At 36.1% G+C, this 18,640-nt stretch overlaps 1 protein-coding gene across 2 annotated transcripts in view; it reads right to left on the bottom strand.

Moving 5' to 3' along the window:
- Positions 1-18,640, bottom strand: part of CDH18 (cadherin 18) — a 1,278,678-nt gene that overhangs the window by 928,835 nt on the left and 331,203 nt on the right. Inside the window, exon 1 of one of the 2 annotated variants that reach the window (XM_027520190.1) lies at positions 11,093-11,154. The exons of the other annotated variant lie outside the window; for it this stretch is intronic. The gene's annotated coding sequence lies outside the window, so the exon portion shown is untranslated. Of the gene's footprint in view, positions 1-11,092; positions 11,155-18,640 lie in introns of those variants that run through there. 2 annotated transcript variants of the gene reach the window in all.

Genomic DNA, 18,640 nt, shown 5'->3' with positions numbered 1-18,640 from the left:
TTCCTTGGAAGGAAAGTTATGACCAACGTAGATAGCATACTAAAAAGCAGAGACATTACTTTGTCCACAAAGGTCCATCTAGTCAAGGCTATGGTTTTTCCAGTAGTCATGTATGGATGTGAGAGTTGGACTATAAAGAAAGCTGAGCACCAAAAAATTGATGCTTTTGAACTGTGGTGTTAGAGAAGACTCTTGAGAGTCCCTTGGACTGCAAGGAGATCCAACCAGTCCATCCTAAAGGAGATCAGTCCTGGGTGTTCAATGGAAGGACTGAGGTTGAAGCTGAAACTCCAATACTTTGGCCACCTGATGTGAAGAGCTGACTCATTTGAAAAGACCCTGATGCTGGGAAAGATTGGGGGCAGGAGGAGAAGGGACGACAGAGGATGAGATGGCTGGATGTTATCACCGACTCAATGGACATGAGTTTGGGTGAACTGTGGGAGTTGATGATGGACAGGGAGGCCTGAAGTGCTGCAGTTCATGGGTTTCAAAGAGTCGGACATGACTGAGCGACTGAACTGAACTGAACTGATCTGAACTATATCCAGCAATTTCACTGTTGGGTATATATCCAAAGGAAATGAAAGCAGGATGTGGAAGAAACAGCTGCATCCCAAGTTCAGTGCAGCATTACTCACAATAGCCAAGAGATGGAAACAACCTAAATGTCCATCAAGGCACGAATGGATAAAGAAGTTTTACATCTATACAGTATGGAAGAGTATATGACCATGAGAAGGAAGGAAATCCTGCCATTAGTGACAACATGGTTAAAGTTTGAGGACACTATGCTAAATGAAGTAAGTCAGAAAGAGAAAGGAAAACACTGTAGAATTTTATGTAGAATTTTGAAAAGCTGAACCCACAGAAACAGAGAGTAGAAAAGTGGTTACAAGGAGGTAAGCGTAGGATGAAATGGGGAGATGCTGTTCCAAGTTACAAGCTTTCAGTTGTAAGATAAATTCTGAGGATCTAATATACAGCATGGTCATTATAGTTAATAACATGTTATTATGTACTTTAAAGTTGCCAAGAGAATACATTCAATGTTCCCAGCACACAAACAACATTGGTAATTGTATGACCTGATACAAGTGTTAGTGAAACTTGTGGTGGACATCATCTTGCACATTTTAATATACAAATATATCAAATCAACATGTTATATACCCTAACTTAATGTTATATATCAATTATATCTCAATAATGGAGAAGGAAATGGCAACCGATTCCAGTATTCTTGCCTGGAAAATCCCATGGATGGAGGAGCCTGGTGGGCTACAGTCCATGGAGTTGCAAAGGTTGGATACGACTGAACGACTAACACATACATACACATATCTCAATAAAGGAGGAGGAGACATCACCTGGATTTCAACAGGCCAAACAACTCATTATCTAGGGCCTTGGGGACCTCACCTTTGCCCAGTAGAGCTGTGGAGGTTTGGCAACCTCCACATGGATTTCTAAGCATAGAGGGACTGGGAGCTCTAGTCATGCAACCCAGGAATGTGAGCTGCTGGTAATAGGGCTGACCAAGGCCAGTTCAGTGGAGAGAGGTTCTGCTAGACACAGTTGTCTACACCTTGACCCCACTCCAGACCAGTAGATCAACTGGTGTGTGATTCTACCCCAGAAAAGCTGCAGACATGAACTCCAAACTTTGACATTGTCCCTTTCTTCTTTCCCATGTCTCCCTTTTGGAATGGGGGTTTTATGCCCTTCACTCCATTGTATTCTGTAGGTTTTGTTTGAAAGTCAATAAAACTTGTTTGCTTTCACAGTTTTGCTGCTGGAAAGCAATTTGCCCTCCTTGAATCACCTTACTGATTTCTAATTTAGATGATATTTAGATGACTTTGGACCTAAACTAGAGTTTAATGTTAGATGGGGCTTTGAGAGCTATTGGGCTGGAACAAATGTATTTTGCATAAGAGAAAACATGAATATGAGGGACAGAATGATGTGATTTGAATGTCTGTGTCCCTCCCAAATTCCTATGTTGAAAACCTAATCCTCAAGGTGATGGTGTTAGGAGGTGGAGACTTTGAAAAGTCATTATGTCAGGGGCAGAGCCCAGAATGAGATTAGTGTCTTATTAAAAGAGACCCCAGGGGGATTCTTTGCCCTTTCTGCCCTCTGAGGAGATAAGGAGAAGTCTGTGACCTGGAAGAGAAAAATGCAATCTTGATGGAGCCCTGATCTTGGATTTCCTGCATTTAGAACTATGAGAAATGTGATTTGTATTGCTTATTAGTTACCCAGTTTGTGATATTTGTTATACAGAAGCCTAAAAGGACTAAGACAATGACACCTTTTTATTTGTTTGCTTGTTTCCAATAGGAAGGTGGTGATTAGTGGGAAGGCTTTAACATAGTATCTAGAGACTATAATGATTTTTTCCTTTCCTTTATATTTTCTAGATGAGAGAAAAGTATTTCAATGTATGGAGAGGGAATTGGGAGGGAGGTTCAAAAGGAGGGGATATATGTATCCCTATGGCCAATTCATGTTGATGCATGACAGAAACAATCACAGTATTGTAAATTAATTATCCATCAATTAAAATTTTAAAAAAGAGTCAGTGTACAACAGTGGAATGACAATTCAGAAGAAAGATAAAATCAATAAGGCAGCAATGTCCTTTTGCTGGGAATAGAATCAAATTGAAGAGTATGATAATAATACAAAGCACGTAATATTCCTTTATAGAAAAGATAAAACTGAAGCTAAAATGTGAAGTAATAATTCTAATTAAGGCAACATTCTAGCAAATAACCCTAGGTTGATCTGATTTCAAAGTCCACTCATTTTTTCCATGGCATCTTTCTATCTCAGCATGTTATGTATATCACTTAAAACGCAAATGGGTATATAGGAAGTAAACAACAATCAAAGTAAGTAAAATAATTTTGTCGATGTAAAAGCTTCAAGGATTTCCAAGAAATTATAAATGGCTGCTATTATGCTCTGCCATAAACATGTTTGTTCATAGTACCTGATATCAATTTTTTTTTCAATGTGATAGTTAAATTCTATGAAAATAAAATACAGTAAATGTACCTGGACAAACATTAAGAATACAACTAATACATATATTTATTTGGATTCAAGCAATTTACTACATATTGATAACCACTTCGGACTGTGCAAAGTACATTTTATTGAGGAAAGCAACAATTGGGATAGAAAGTAATCAGTGCCTCTATTGCTATATTGGCAACTGTTCTCTACTCATAGGCAAGACTTGTTAATTATAAGCTATTAAGATAGATACCACCACTTGATGTCTCATTTATGAATAAATGAAGATACTACCATTTACTTATGAGCCCCTTGTATTACAAGATACTTTCTATAAAGATGAATGCAATTTGACCTTCCAGATTCAGAGCCATGTGGTTCTTGTTATTTTATTATACTTGTTTTATGACATCATTCTGATGTTAAAATAGCACAAAGGGTTTGCATAATCTACGATTAAGGTAACATGGGGAGATGAAGTGGATGTGATTTAAGAAGCCATATGATTAATAGGAAACATAGTATATTAAAGATCAGATTACTGAGTGAATGTACCAGGTGTTACTATTATACTTTCAATTAATGGATGCAATGAGATAATGAAGAACCACCACTGACTAGTCACTGATATTTCAAGTTTGATGTGGCATTTAGCTTTTTACATATAATTTCTGAATTATCAAATCTTGGGCAAAAATTAAAATGTTAAAATATTACAGTATAAGTCAAAATTCTTATTTCATATTTGTTGCATATACCTTTGTTTGCATTTGTTGGCTTAACCATTTGTGGTGTCTGGTGTTAATCATGAGTGCTGTAAGTAAATTGGTGACTACCATGATAGGCACCCAAACATGAAAATATTGCTTACATCAAAGCTATGCCAGGATGTGACAAACATACCTTGGAGATATTGTGGGTTCCCTTCCAGACTATCACAATAAAACAAAGATGATAATAAAGCAAGTCATACATATAATTTTGTTTCACAGTTCATATGAAAGTTATGCTTACACTATACTGTTGTCTATTAAGCATGTAATGAATTTATGTCTTAAAAAAACAAAACAAAACAATGTGCACAGGTTAACTAAAAAATATTGCCAAAAAATGCTAACTATCATCTGAGCTGTCAGCAAGTCCTGGTAATAACATCAAAGATCCCTGATTGCAAATTATATAGCCAATATAATAACAAAAGAAAATCTCTGAAATAGTGTGAGAATTATCAAAATGTAACAGAAATACAAAGTGAACAAATGCTATTGAAAAATAGCACTGATGGATTTGCTCAGGACAGGATTGCCACAAGCCTTCACTTTATATAAAAAAAAAAAAAAAAAAAAGGAGTATCTGCAAAGTATAATAAAGCAAAGTACAATAAAATGAGGTGCCTGTACATATAAACTAGATTAAGTTAAGCATCTGCAGAGGTCAGCTATTATTGATTGAACTGTGTCTTCCAAAAAGATACATTGAAGTCATAAGTCCCAGTGCCTGTGAATGTAATTTTATTTGAAAATAGGACCTATGCATATGTAAACAAGTTAACAGGACGTTGTTGGGTTGGACAATAATCCAGTATTATTGGTGTCTTTAAAAGAAGAGGGGGACACAGACAGAGACATACATGGTCAACACCACACGCCAGTGGAGTCACAGGTTTTCAGTGATACACCTATAAGCCAAGGAATACCAAGGATTGCTAGCAACACCAAAAGTTGAGAGGAAGAGCATGAAACTGATTCTTACCCAAACCTTTGAGAGAGAATGGTCTTCCTGACAACTTGACATCCTGACAATCCTAGCTTCTAAAACTGAGAAAATCAATTTTTTTTTTTTAAGTCACTTAGCTTATGGGATTTTATTATAGCAGAGCTAGGAAATTGGTACATCTGTCTCTGGATATAGGACACTCCATGTCCATTTGGTATAAAAGTAAGAAAGGTAAATATTAATAACCCAACATGGTAAAAGACTGAATGCCTTCTCATTAAAATCACTAATAAGATGTGAATTCTGCATTTACTGCTTTTAATCAGCATTAAACTACAGGCACTGGCTAGTACAATAAGAAAAATAAACAAAGGCATCCATATTATTAGAAAGGAGTAAGTATTAAATAGAACTGTCTTTATTTGCAAATGACATGACTTTCTATGTATGAAAAAATAGAGTGCTACAGAAACTAATAAGCAAGTTTAGAAATTCTACAGGACATAAGACCAACATACAAAAATATTTTATATCTGTATACATACAAGCTGCCAAAATTAAAAATTTAAATTTTAAAAACATAATACTATTAACCATAAGCATCATAAACAAAATACTTAGGGAAAATATGACACAGAAAGAAAAGATACAAGAGAAATTACAATTCCAAACATATGAAGATATATACTATGTTTATGTGTAAGAAGATTCATTATTTGCATGATATCAACTTTCTCAAATTGATCCACAGATTTAACTCTGATTAAATCTCCAGTAGGATTTTTTTTTTTTTATAAATTAACAGAATTATTCTAAAATGTATATGGAAATGCAAAGGACTAAAAGTGGTGAACAACTTAAAAAAATACTTGGAATATGAACATTCTCTGTTTCAAATGTTATTATAAAGCTACAATAATCAAAACAATATGGTATTAGGTGGAAAAGCCAAATAGCTCTCCAAAATGGGGTAGACTCCAGAATAGACCCATATATATAAGGAGAATGGATTTTCAACAAAGGTAAAAGGCTATTCTGTGGAAAAAAACTAGTCTTTTCAACAATTTGTGCTGAAATATTTGAATATTCATATTAAAACATAGAATATTGATCCATCCTTATACCATAGTAGGGCTTCCCTGATAGCTTAGCTGGTAAAGAATTTGCCTGCAATGCAGGAGACCCTGCTTTGATTCCTGGGTTAGGAAAATCTGCTGCTACCCACTCCAGTATTCTTGGGTTTCCCTTGTGGCTCAGCTGGTAAAGAATCTGCCTGCAATGCAGGTATACCTGGGTTCAATGCCTGGGTTGGGAATATCTCCTGGAGAATGGAAAGGCTACCCACTCCAGTATTCTGGCCTGGAGAATTCCATGGACTCATGGGGTCACAATGAGTCAGACATGACTGAGTAACTTTCACTTTCACTTTTCATTTGCACCATATTAAAAAATCAACTCGAAATGCACTACACATCTAAAGGTAAAAGCTAGGAGTATAACATTTCTAGTACAAAACTTAGTAGAAAACTTCTCTGACCTTGGGTAACATATGAATGTATACAGGTATCTTAGATCCCGAACTAACAGAAAAAGCCCTAAAAGAATAAATCAATAATTTGGGCTTCATGACATTAAAAACTTCTCAGGACTTCCCTGGTGGTCGAGTGGTTAAGATTCTGTGCTTCCATTGCAGGGGGCATGGGTTCTATCCTTGGTTAGGTAACTAAGATGCCACATGCCATATAGCACAGCCAAAAACTAAAGGTGTTTCTAAATATAAAATCTTCCTTTCCAAAGATCTTCTTAAGATAATAAAATAATAAGCCATAGATTTGGAGAAAATATTTGAATTTGAAAAACCTACAAAATGGACTTGTCCTCAAATACATTAAGACTCATATAAATAAGGAAGAAAAAAAAAACAATATATAGCCTTACAAAAATTGCCACAAGATAGACCTATTGTAATAGTAGATATACAGATAGCATAAAACACACTCAAATATAAGCAGTATCAAACAACTTTAAGGAAAAGCAAATTAACATCATGATTAATTATAACCCCATACTATCAGAATGACTAAAATTAAAAAGTCATATCCTGGCATGTATTTGGTGAGGATGTGGAGAAACAAGATATCTCATATATTGCTGCTGAGAAGTAAAATGGTAAAAACATTCTGGAAAACATTTTTATTGTTCCTTAAGCAGTCAGTGAACATACTTCTACAATGTGATTCAGATATTCCAGGCATTCTAGGCATTAATCCAAGATAAATGAAAGCATATGTCTACTTAGAGACTTGTAAACAAATGTTTATAGAAATTTATCTGTAATAGCCAAAAATCAGAAGAAAAAAAAAAAAAAACATCAAATAAACAAATGTTCCCAAACAGATAACTGAATACACAAACTGTATTATATCTATCCGTACAATAGAACGGGCTTCCCAGGTGGCGCTAGTGGTAAAGAACTTGCCTGCCAATACTGGAGACATAAGAGTTGCAGATTCGATCCCTGGGTCAGGAAGATCCCCTGGAGAAGGAAATGGCAACCCACTCCAGTATCCTTGCCCGAAGAATCCACATGGATGGAGGAACCTGGCAGGCTACAGTCCATGGGGTCACAAAGAGTCGGACACAACTGAAGCGACTTAGCACATCCGTACAATAGAATACAGTTTAGCACTCAAACAAACAGCATGGATGAATCACAGAATAATTATGCTAAGTGAAATACACTGGATCCCCACCTCCACCTAACAAACAAACCTTTGTTACATTCAATTTATATAAAATATTAAAAGTCATGAAATGTATAGTAACAGAAATCTGGCCAGTGTTTGCCTGGATCAGAATGGAGTTATAACAAAGAGGCTTATAGACATCTTTTCATATTCATTATCTGTATTGTGATAATGATTTCGTGGATGTGTACAAGTGTCTAGAAATTATCAAATTGTAAACTAAGTATTCGTAGCTTGTAGTATGTTGAGTACATTTCAATAAAACTATTATTAACAAACAAGAAAAAACATGCTTTTGCTAGATCAGTAAATGGATATTTTAATAAATGCAAAAGCTAAATATGAACTTCAGTACAAGGACACTATTCTGGCATTTGGGGATGTTATCACATGTCCTGGGGGAAAAAATGTCTGGAAATTCTTCATTAAACAATGATGACAACAGTAAAACTATGTTAATGCTATCTAAAGAAAACTGGGTTTACTAATAAGTAATCTACCAGGTAGTAGAGGACAGGGAAGCCTGACGTGCTGTAGTCCATGGGGTCTGAAAGAGTCAGACACGGCACTACTTCAACAACAGTCCACAGTATGGGGGCTAAACAAAAGAAAAACTTTAAAGATGTTTTTTAGGTCAGCATTTCCACAGTCCTCCTGAGGAGAAATGATGCTCGGACCTGGGAATATATATTCTATTTGACAGTGATCAGAGACAAGTACTCTTTATGGCATTTTCCACTAAGATTAATTCAATTACTTCTCTTGCTTTGAGTCCATTAAGAGTCATTAAGATTATAACTTGGGTTTATTATAGTGGATTTTATGAGACCGACAACATGCTCGTTAATCAACATGTATATCATGGTCCTTTCATGATATTTTTTTCCCACTAAAATCAGAAGGGCGAAATTTGAGTTAGATGAACATCCGTCTTGTCAGTGATGTCAGTCATTCCTGTAAGACCAACTGAGGTATGATCTATACAAAAACCTAAATTTTGACCTGATGAACAATACTCAGTATCAGACTACAGACTTGACCTCATGGACTAATGACTATCTCTGAGACTCTGCTGATTTCACCAGGGATTTCTCTTTTATAACTAACATTTTTAACTAACATCTTTATGACTTCAATTATCAGAGTCTAATTGTTATATGTCATTGTGCAACATAAGGACTAGAAGTCAAACTGCATTTGAGGTCTGTGCCACAGCTATACTGTGCAAAGTTAATTCTCAAGTGTAGCACATGGATTTTAATGCTGTACCTCAGTTCATCTTTATGGGCTACTTCAAAACCTCTTTCAAGGAAAAAACAAGCATAAATATTGGTCTATTTTATTATTTAAGAGAGCCAATTCATCATAGAAGTTATTTTTTTAGACAGCAGTATTTCTGCATTTTGCCTAGTTATATTATAGTCATCTTTCCTCAAAAAAGAGCCCTGTCTGCATTAATTTGGATTTTTCCTAGTAGCACAGCACAAATATTAATAAAATAGTTTGTAGACTCTACAGTAATCAATGTGTACCATCTTAATGATAACCTATAACTTCAATTATATGCTTTGTCTTTAGAACTGAATTCTCTAAAGACTAAATTTGGTTATTAAAATGAAAAAACAATGTATCTTGTCATTCAGTTCTCCAGTTGAATCAGCACACCTAACAGTATTGTTTTAAAATAATATTCTATGAAATTATATCAGTGTATTTAGTAACTTCCCCTTGCATGTTTGTGTTTACTATTTTGACATATACTTACTTTTCATTACCCAGGACATACCACACATTGTATTAAATGTTAGCAGTAAAGACATTAATTAGTACCTTTGTACTGAGGGAGCTCAAAGTCCAAAGAAAGAACCAGGCATGTAAGCAAGAAATTATATGCAAAATCTATAGCCCTGTAACCAAAATATAAATATCATATTTGGGGTGGTTGGTCTAAAATATCATTGTTCACTTTGTCTCTATTGTCAGTAAAACAAATATTTTCTAAATTAAAATCTTGATATTAATGAAAACAATTTTAATATTTAATTAGGTAGCAGTAGTAACAGTTTTTGATAAACTATATGTATTGTGTAGTTGCCATTTATAATAGAGGCTAAATACCAATAACAATGTTTATATTTACGTTAAAGGAGAAATAATAGTTTTCACTGTGAGAAAAAAGTACAACGCATTAGTAATTTAAATTACCATAATGTATATTTCGTTTGCAAAAAGAATGAGGAGTAAATGAGAAAAATTGCTACATGAAAAGAAACCTTGCTATTTGGGTGTATTTCTTTGTGTAAGAACAATTCATGCTTTTTCTTCATGATTGTTTGTTGAGAAAATAGTTCAAATCTTGCTGTGCATTAACCTTTTTATAATGTTCCCTGTATTAATGTAATTGTCCAGATCTATAGCACTTTCATCTAAACAGTGACAGCTTTGGGAGTTTGGTGTATTGAAGTGACTCAGCAGACCAGGTTGCACAACATTTCTTTATTTCTTGCCTTCATCTCTGGTGACCAAGTTCATGGTGAGGCTCACTGAAATTTAAGGGGATCTTGTATATTCCCCAAACATACATGACAGGGTCTGTGCAGTGAGGACGCTGATTGGATAAGACAAAAATCATTCACCTGCATCACAGCATCTCTCAAAAGTTGCAAACTGCATTAATTCTTCCATAGCTCCTACAGCCTAGACAGTAGTTATTTTTTAGATTTTTAAAATTAAATGAGCAAAATGCCATTCTGTTATTTCATTGCTAATATAGGCCATGTTTTCACACAAAGATCCTTTTGAGAAAATTTCCTAAGGTTTATTGTGCATGAACTGTGGTTCTGTGCCTAAGTGGATTGATATCTGTATTAGGCAAAATAATGCAACTAGAGGTGTAATTTTTTAATTTGTAGAAAATTTCACCAACTTGACTTTGAAATAATACTTTAAAAGAAGTTTATCTTACTTTTTCTGTAATCTCTTATAACCATATCAGAATTGATCACAGTCTCTGAGTCACACACTTTAGAATGTTAGACATATAGAAAGATCCAAAGAATATTTATTCAAATCTAATTTCAAGGAGAAAATTGTGCCTCATTCTTCAGAGGTGCCTCTGATTCTCATATTTGATTACTTTTCTGTTTATCATAAGTTTTGATAATAGTCTAAAACTTTTCTGCTTTTATTAGAGAACTAAATATTTTCTCTATTTAAGTATTGCAAATATCCTAAACATATACAAATATCAAACATTCACAGCCTCAGAATTTTGCTGATGTTTACAATGTTTAGATAATTGGCTTTTCAGCTCAAATAGCATGCCATTTACACACACACATACTCACATACAGACACATACACACGTTTTGAATTATTATGAGCAGTTCATCCCTGAAACAATATTCTCTAAATCTGATTGGAAATAATAGCTGCTTTGATAGCTTGAATAAGTTTTTCTTAACACTATAGAACAAGGAGCATTCACATGAAACAAATCAGCATTATGACTTCTCTGCATCACATTTAAAATGTAATATCATATATCATGCATTTCTCATGCCACAAAATAATAGAAGAAAAATGACATTGATGAAACTGACCTGAACAACATTTGTTTTCAGAAATGAATCCTTGTGTGAGCAGTTGAAGCCCTGGTTGCAGTTTGTGCATTTGATGTATAAAGCGTTGCATAAGCAAGAAAGCATTTCACAAGGTCAGAACTGAAACACATCTGAACCTGCTGTTAACATTCAGCAAAATACACTGCAGATATTCTGGAATCATTTTTTTTTTCCTGCCACTGTGGATCAGATGCCATGCAACCTACATAGAAAATGATGGCATAAATTCCATTTCTATAAGAATAGACTTTGCAATATAAAAAGAATGGACTGCTACCAATTCATATGCAGATCTCACTGCATTGCATCTTCTCAATTGACTGAAATCTTTAACTCTAGCAGAAATCATTTATAAAAAGGTAAGCATGTCTGTGAAAGTGAATGCACAAGTTAAAAATATGGTGAAGAAGATCTGGTGTCAAACTGTTTTATAAAAGACAAGTATTTCCCTTCTAAATTAAGGGGGAAAAAAAAAAAAACATGACTCAGTGATAGAAATTAATGAGCACTAGGCCATTTTTTTTCCCCTCCTGATTAGATCTTTTGTTATTCTTCTGCTAAATGTAGCATAACCCCACTCTAATTTCATGGCACATAATTAGTATATTGTAACATCAAAATAATTTGGCGTTCAAGAAAAAGAGACCTAAGCAAATAAAAACAAGCAGTAGTAATAGGGGAAACATTTAATTTTATATTGATAAATCCTTTGTTTTGATAGTGAATTTTACACACACACACACACACACACTCCTGCATATATGCAGATAACATATTTCCTTATATTAAAAAATGAATAATATGCCCTCTCTCTCTTGACATATTATTCATTTTTTAAGTGTAAATGGATATGCTATCTGCATATATGCAGGTGTGTGTGTGTATGTATAAAACTTACTGTCACAATAAAGGCTTTATCAAGATAAAATTAAATGTTTCCTCTATTACTCCAATTAAATACATTAACAAATGAGTAATATGGATTGTATTTCAGGGACATAAAAATTAAAAGAAAACACTTCATATTTAAAAATAACTGTAATTTTAAAACAACTATAATTTATTTTTACAAAATACATTTCAAAAGAAAAAAAATACACATTTCTTAATTTTAATTTTCCAGAAATTAAGCAACTTTTATCACATTTAATTAGATTTTTTAAAATCATGATGTCACTTTTAGCAATATCATATGAATTATATTGTCATTATACATCTATCATGTCAAATTTTCTCCATATTCTATTTGATTAGTGGCATCAGATCATGTTCTCAATTAACTGACTTCTTTCCTATTCATAAAACCCATTTGTGCCTAATCTCTCTTCTGCACTAAAGCTATCTTTTAGAATTCAGTGTCTGTATAGTAACTCATTTCAGAGTCACAAAAATCCTTATTTCCATCTTACAAATGATGATTATGAGGTAAGCTCATTAGGAGAGGTTAACTTGCTTCCTCAGTGGTGTACAGTGAGCAGGAACTATTGAGCTAAACTTGAGTTAGAGGAACCTGGTTCTAAAAGCTCTGTCCTTCACAACTGTAAATATTATCACTAAAGATGTCAGTATTAGCATGACCTGCGCCCACTTTGATCTACATAAATGACCATAAGCACCCATTATGTCTGATGAACGCCCCCTAATTTGTAGGTGACAATCTACAAACTTGTACCAAATTTGTGTGTTGTGTGCTAGTTGCTCGGTTGTGTCTTGACTCTTTGTGACCCCATGGACTCTAGCCCACTAGGCTCCTCTGTCCATGGGATTCTCCAGGCAAGAATACTGGAGTGGGTTGCTATTCTCTTCTCCTGGGGATCTTCCTGATTCAGGTTTGAACCGGGGTCTCTCACATTGGACACAGTACCAAATTTCGGACCATAGGATCTATGGATAGGACCTATGGTCCTAATCATAGGACCATAGTCAACATCTTTGTCTCTATGAATCTTAGCATTCTCACTTGTGAAATGGGCATAAAACCATCTAATTTGTTAAACCTTCTAGTTTGTACTGACATCAAATGAGACCTAGAGGCAAATATACTTTTACATATACTTTAAAATTTTCTCAAATGTACTAGTAGTAGTAGAACCAAAGAAAACTCTGCAGACTAGATACACATTAACCTACAGATTCAATCAAGACTCCAATATAAGCAGGGAAAAGGCAGTGTACTTAAATGGAAAAGGAAAAGGGAAGCCTGTAGAAAGGCATACATAGAGTGCTGTGTCTATTTTCATATTCTCATCACTTAACCCTGTTAGTATTATCACCACTTTACCCACAAGACAATTGGAAGAAACAAATCCAATTTTGAAAATTTAAAGGTGATAAACAGTAACAATTTCACAAAGGGACTTCAGATGTCTTGCCTGACTGTTCTCCAAAGGAAGTGAAGTGAAGTCGCTCAGTCGTGTCCGACTCTTTGCGACCCCATGGACTGGGACATACTAGGCTTCTCAGTCGATGGGATTTTCTAGGCAAGAGTACTGGAGTGGGTTGCCATTTCCTTCTCCAGGGGATCTTCCTGACCCAGCGATCGAACCCGGGTCTCCGGCATTGTAGGCAGCAAAGGCAGGGGAAAATAACTTTTTTCTCTCCTCTCAACTATCAGCATATTCTGCATCAGTGGTTTTCAGAAACATTCTGTTGAAGCAGAAATACCTCTGAGCATGTGATGATGTTGTGAAACCTATCTTGACCTCCTGAATATAAACCTTTGGGTATGAGTACAGATAACTACATTAACAAACTCTTTAGGTCCGTGGTCCCCAATCCTTTTTGGCACCAGGGACTGGTTTCACGGAAGACAATTTTCCCATGGAGGGATTGGGGAAGAATGGTTTTCAGATGATTCAAGTACATTTATTGTGCACTTTATTTCTATTACTATTATTATATCAGCTCCACCTCAGATCATTAGGCATTAGATCCTAGAGGTTGGGCATCCTTTTCTGCTGCTGCTGCTGCTAAGTTGCTTCAGTCATGTCCGACTCTGTGAGACCCCAGAGACGGCAGCCCACCAGGCTCCCCCGTCCCTGGGATTCTCTAGGCAAGAACACTGGGGTGGGTTGCCATTTCTAGGAGATTCCTATACACACAAATGTTTGAAAATGATTGCTCAGACCCAAAACCAAAGAAACCACGCTTTTCATGTCTCAGAATAAGCAGTGCATCAGCAGTGATTATGTGGTTCTACAGCTGGATGTGTGTGTGAAGATCCAAAGTGGGTGAGAGCAGAGATGGCCACATTGATTCAACAAGTATTCAGAGGCTTGGTCTAGACTTGCACCTAAACTAAGAGCTGAGGTCGCAAAAGTGAATGAAGTATTAGCCTTACTTTTGCATGTGAAAGTGAAAGGCACTCAGTCATGTCCAACTCTTTGTGACCCCATGGACTACACAGTCCATGGAATTCTCTAGGCCAGAATACTGGAGTGGGTAGCCTTTCCCCTTCTCCAGGGGATCTTCCCAACCCAGGGTTCGAATCCAGGTCTCCCACATTGCAGGTGGATTCTTTACCAGGTGAGCCACAAGGGAATCCCTACCTTTACACAACTCAAGTAATTTACTGTAAATCATGCCAGTTTCCAAATCAAGATAACTCATCACACCTGGAGGGATTACAATAAATCCCAAGAAGGTGATATGTGGGCATCCTTTGACAAGCATGTCAGCTTTAGGAGATAATCTACTGAACAATGTTTGACAGGAAAGGCAACTCAAGCAGAGGTAACATGTTCAATGCCATGGCACCATGATGAAGTTTACCTAATTTGGAAAACTACCAGTAATAGCCAAAACTATCTATAACCAAAACTGGAAAAGCATATGCAAGAGTTGAGAGAGAGGAACTGAAAGCTTGGACTCAGTTCAGAAGACCACTATGTGGTTTGTCATCCTATGAAACTGGATTTGATTCAATGAGGCTTATGAGTGACACCGAGAAATTTCAAGAAGGGTGGCAATGTTTTGAGATTCTGGTTTCAGGAGCAGAATGTGGGATGAATTAGAGAGCAAGACTTGAATGCAGAGGATCCATTTAAGACAATATTGAAACAGACAAGGGGGATGAAAACACAATCTTAAACTATGAGAGTAGTGGTAAGAATTTAAAATATATGGTTTCCAGAGACATTTAATCATGCCACAAATATACTGGATTATCATTTCAGTTCACTCTTTGTATCCAGCTCTTTGTGACACCATGGGCTGTAGCTTTCCAGGCTCCTCTGTCCACAGAATTCTCCAGGGCAGAATACTGGAGTGGGTAGTCATTCCCTTCTCCAGCGGATCTTCCCAACCCAGGGATCGAACCCAGGTCTCCCATATTGCAGACTCTTTTTCATCTGAGACACCAGGATGCCCAAAATTTATAATAGAGAGAAGATATATTCTTGAGAGGAAATGTATTTAGTTTGGAGCATGCCAAGTTTCACACTGCTTGGGAATTAGTAAATTCAGGAATTTTTATTTCAGAGGAAAATTCTGGGTAAGAAATATTAATTTGAGAGCCATAGCAAATATTGGGCTGGCCAAAAGTTTTTTCCAGCTTCTTCCATAAGATCTTATGGAAAAAGTAAAAAAAAACTTTTGGGCCAACCCAGAAGATAATAGCTGATCACATAGGAATTGATGAGAATTCTCAAAAATTGAGAGAAATCAGCCATCAGAAAAAAAGCTGAGACAGACAAGGGAAAGAGAAAATGAAGGAAGAGCATGAAAACACATGAGGAATTGTCAAAACCAATACAGTATTGTAAAGTAATTACCCTCTAATTAAAGTAAATAAATTTAAATTAATTAAAAAAAAGAGTAGTGATGGGTAATTAAATATAGAAAGAGCATGTAAAGTTTTTTAAAAGATACAAACCAAAAACTGTCTTCCCTTTGACAACAGATCACTGAAGAATCAGCCAAAATTTTAGTTCATAGAAAGCTGAATAAATATTTCAAAAGGTTGAGGAATAAAAGGAAAATGTGCGGCTATATAGAAAGGCATAATTTAGAAAGTGCATTTGACTTGTATTTGATTTGTTTTATACTTATTTCTTGTGTGGGAATGGCTTTTAATGTCTAGTTTTTAAAATGTGGAAGGTTTTTAAACAGGTTTGTTGCACGCTAAAAAGAGGTAGCAGAAAGAAAAAAAAAAAAAGTGTTTAGTTTCCAGAAAGAGAAAATAATTAAAGATATAAGGCAAGCCATCAAAGCATCATGTTTTGATTTTTCATGACAAGTAGGTCCCCAAAGCAAAACAGTCCAAAGCAATTTGTCAAGGTACTCATAGATCCCAAGCTGCTTTTATTTTATTTATTTTACCATAGGGCAAATTCTTATGTTCCAAATATCTCCTCTGGCCCTACTGGCTTTTCTAGTCATATTGCTTACTCTGATTCCCCTCAATGATTTGACCTCCACTCTCCAGTAATTTCTTGCATAGCCTCCTCTCTGTCATTGTCAGGTCATCATATCCAATTTTCAGAATGTTTCAATTCAGTAACTCTCCGAAGACTTTAAATACTCTCTTCAGCTAAAGTAGACTGAGTCCAGTACTGAACTTTCTGCGAAGGTCAAAACTAGGATACCAATAGTGATGTAGAAATTATATTAGAAGGTGAATGGAGACACAAGGGTTTGGAAGAAAATGAGAGAATTCTTGTTTGCTTGGGTTTACATCAATTACTTGTGAAAATGAGGGATAAGAATGAACATGGACAGTCTAAGAGGCAGTGATTTCCCACTTATCAGTTTCCAAGTCTGTGAAACCATGTTGGGGGTAAATATAATTGGAATTGAGAAGTGGAAGATGCGGAAAGAGAAATAAAGGAAAGACATAGCTCCACTCAAAGATGGAGAGAATGATCACCAAGTACATATGCTGCCTTACTAATGTTATGGTGGGAGTAGCTCCAATTTTATTTGCCATTGATTTGAAAGGGCTTCACATTGTGTTTGTAGATGTTGAAGAAGCCAATGGCAGTTATATTAGCTTCCAAAGGCTGCCACGACAGACAGCCACAAACTGGGTGGCTTCCAACAATCATTTTATTGTCTCAGAGTTCTTTAGCCCCTAAATCTGAGATCAAAGTGTCAGAGGGCCATGCCTTCTCAGAAGGCTCTGGGGAAGAATATACTGCGTGCCTTTCTCTCAGTCCCTGGTGTTGCTGGCAACCCTTGGACTCGTTGCCTTGTAAAAGCATCACTCTACCCCCATTATCACAAGACACTTTCCCTGTATTCCCTTCAAATCATCTTCCTCTCTGTATGCCTGTCGTATTGGATGAAGGCCCACTCTTTAATAATTCTGTCTACAAAGACCCCATTTTCAAATAACGTTCATGGGTACCAGGGGTTAGGACTTCAACATATCTTCTCAGGGTATACCACTCAATCTTTGGCAGCTGAAATGACTGAGCCAGAGCTGTGCAGGGTGCTGGCAGGGAGGCTGTGGACAAAGGCTGAAAACAAAGATAATGGCTGCAGAATATCCAAAGACACCCATTGATGGGGGTAATAAGAAAGGGATGTGTGCTGAGGGAAGAAAAAGGACACTAATAGGATATTCATACATAAGAGAAAAAAAGATTTCACAGCAGAGAACGAGAGGTGCTTCCTTTGAACCTCAGAATAATTATGCTTCCTCTGGGGTATTGGTAAGTTTCAGTTTCCATGGCAAAAACATAATTTTCATATATTACTCAATAAGGGGTTCAGTTCAGTTCAGTCGCTCAGTAATGTCTGACTCTTTGCGACCCCATGAATCGCAGCACCCGCCAGGCCTCCCTGTCCATCACCAACTCCCGGAGTTCACTCAGACTCACGTCCATCGAATCAGTGATGCCATCCAGCCATCTCATCCTCTGTCATCCCCTTCTCCTCCTGCCCCCAATCCCTCCCAGCATCAGAGTCTTTTCCAATGAGTCAACTCTTCACATGAGGTGGCCAAAGTCCTGGAGTTTCAGCTTTAGCATCAGTCCTTCCAAAGAAATCCCAGGGCTGATCTCCTTCAGAATGGACTGGTTGGATCTCCTTGCAGTCCAAGGGACTCTCAAGAGTCTTCTCCAACACCACAGTTCAAAAGCATCAATTTTTCGGTGCTCAGCTTTCTTCACAGTCCAACTCTCACATCCATACATGACCACTAGAAAAACCGTAGCCTTGACTAGACGGACAGTAGATAGTAATAAATAAAATTTAAAATACAAATGTCTGATTAATCAATTTTAGAAAGAATTGGAGATATGTGAGTAAATGAATAAAATGGTAGTAAATAATTGCTTTTTATCATGACTAAAAGCTTTTGAATAATTAATTGATATAAGTCACTTCTTTTGATGGATTTTATATTATGCACATATGATATAAAATCTGAAGCTAATATATAAACCACAGGACTATCAAAATTTAAAATAATTGTAAACAGGATAGAAATGACTCTGGGTTGCTTTATGGTGTCTTAAGATTACAAGAAACTGGAAAATTCTTAAAGAGATGGAAATGCCTCGTGAGAAATCTGCATGCAGGTGA

The sequence above is a fragment of the Bos indicus x Bos taurus genome, chromosome 20 (assembly GCF_003369695.1).
Source record: "Bos indicus x Bos taurus breed Angus x Brahman F1 hybrid chromosome 20, Bos_hybrid_MaternalHap_v2.0, whole genome shotgun sequence".
Classification (NCBI taxonomy): domain Eukaryota; kingdom Metazoa; phylum Chordata; class Mammalia; order Artiodactyla; family Bovidae; genus Bos; species Bos indicus x Bos taurus.
This window is presented reverse-complemented; position numbering and strand designations above follow the sequence as displayed.